The sequence below is a fragment of the Pterocles gutturalis genome, unplaced genomic scaffold (genome assembly GCF_000699245.1).
Source record: "Pterocles gutturalis isolate BGI_N339 unplaced genomic scaffold, ASM69924v1 scaffold25811, whole genome shotgun sequence".
Classification (NCBI taxonomy): Eukaryota; Metazoa; Chordata; class Aves; order Pterocliformes; family Pteroclidae; genus Pterocles; species Pterocles gutturalis.
The window spans coordinates 1,000-3,058 of record NW_010101173.1 but is presented as its reverse complement, the minus strand read 5'-3'; positions in this window follow the sequence as shown (position 1 = coordinate 3,058).

The window sequence follows — 2,059 nt, the reverse complement described above, 5'->3', positions numbered from 1 at the left end:
GCGGTGGGTTCTAGAGAATCCTTGGATCCTTCCCCTACCGTAAGCACCTACTTAAATGAAGGACTGGCTGCTTTAATCAAGTGTTATTTCTCAGATACTGCTTTTATGAGGTCGAGAGTGTGTTCTGCTTGCACAGTGAGAGCACTTGGCTTACATGTTTCCTTTCCTACAGCCTGCACTAAAATGCTCAGACTGTGATTATCTTAAATGTTTTCATTTTCTCTTTTGATGTAGCACGTTTTGGGGGAAAAAAAAAAAAATAATGGTGCGGGAAAGAGAGAGAGCCAGGGAGGGAGGAGAGGCGATTTGGCAGGAAAGTGACCTTGTGTGAGAGCAGTAACCATGGAGAAGCTTATCTTTAACTGGTAATATCCAAATTCATAACTAGCCCCTTTTGACTCACACCGCTGTTACCCAGACCATGGGCGCTGTGCGTTTTGGCATGTGAGGCATGCAGCGGTATGAGGTACCACCATGCTGAGAGTGTGCAGCACTATGGAGACGCTGCAGCCCAGGACACGTCTTCCTCCACACCCCCGCGGGGAGAAGGGGAGTGGACCTGCTTGGGAAATGATTGGAGGCTGGATTATGGCGTTGCTGGGATGGCCGAGGGCTGGGAGCGAGAAGGGTCGCGCTGTCTGTCCCACAGGGAGCCATGTCACAGGGATGACTGTCAGCAGGGTGGTCGCGTGTGTTTGGTCCCCAAGCAGAATTATTTTTTAAAAGCAATGCTGGCCTCTTAGCTACCCTTCCAAAATGATTCGAAGCAAGTGAAACCCAAATGGCTGGAAGCAGAGGATGGGGATTTGGGGCCCGTGGAGAGCTGAATTTAAAAGCAGCCTCTGCTTTATCTCCTTTGCATCATTTGGGACTTTTACATGGCTGCTCAGGCGTGCTCGGAGGGACTCAAGGTACACACAGCTCCTGGTCTGCAGGTGTACTTGTGGGTCTGTGCAGGAAATGTCTTGTCACTTATGTTCCCAAGTGCTAGGGTGAAAAAAATGCATAATGAAAAGTTTTGCACAAAGAAAAGGAAATCGCACCAAGAAAATCTGTTTCTAAATCAATGAGTAACAGGCGTTGCAACTGCGATAAGTAATGAGAAACTACATATGTTAGTGTTTTGGACACTGAGGGTGGAATTCATCTTGTCTAGCTCCAGCCATTCAGAAGTAATGTGTCTGGTCTGAACTACTTATCTGGGCTCCTCACCAGTTAATGGAGAGAGAGAGAGAGAGAGAAAGAGAGGTGGGATGGATTACTCTCTGCAGATGCCTATCTTCCTCTACTAACTACAGGGGGAGCCTGCCCGGCTCCCTGGCCTTTGAGATGGCTGAAGATAGCTGAGATGGATCCCACCCCTGCAGTCAGCTGGGTGATAAAGCACCCTGATACTGCTTTTAAGGCTTGGCTTTAACAGATAATGGGAGCTGCTGAAATACGTTCCCACCACAATGGACTGCAGGGGGCATACTCCAGTCTACTGGGAAATTCAGGGGAATGCACAATTAAATGTGTTCTTGGTGAAGGCTGGTAGCAGAAACTATGTCCATATTCACATTTCCATCCTCAGTGCAGTGCCAAATGCAGATCTTCCCAAATTTCCATGTAGTCCAGCTGCTTTGATTCAGCGCCAAACTCCAACAGACACTGTCTGCCCCTGCTTCAGGGGCTAAGAAGTGGAGACAGAGTTGTAGTGAGGGGTGGAAAAGCAAAGAGAGTAGGAGGAGTGTTCACTTTATCAAAGTTTGTGACATAAGTAGAAGTGGCTGGCTTATGGGTGGATGCAAATGCATTGTGTTTCTCTGGGAATCCCCCCATAAGTTTGTCTGCGGATTTTTTGCAAGGCTAGGGGGTTTGGTTTTATGACTAGTCCAATAAAAACCACAATCTTCCATAGAATCATAGAATGGTTTGGGTTGGTAGGGACCTTAGAGATCATAGAGTTCCAACCACCTCCCACAAGACCAGGTTGCCCAAAGCCTCATCCAGCCTGGCCTTGAACACTTCCAGGGAGGGGGCATCCCTGGAAATTACCCACCCCAGACAATGCCATCTT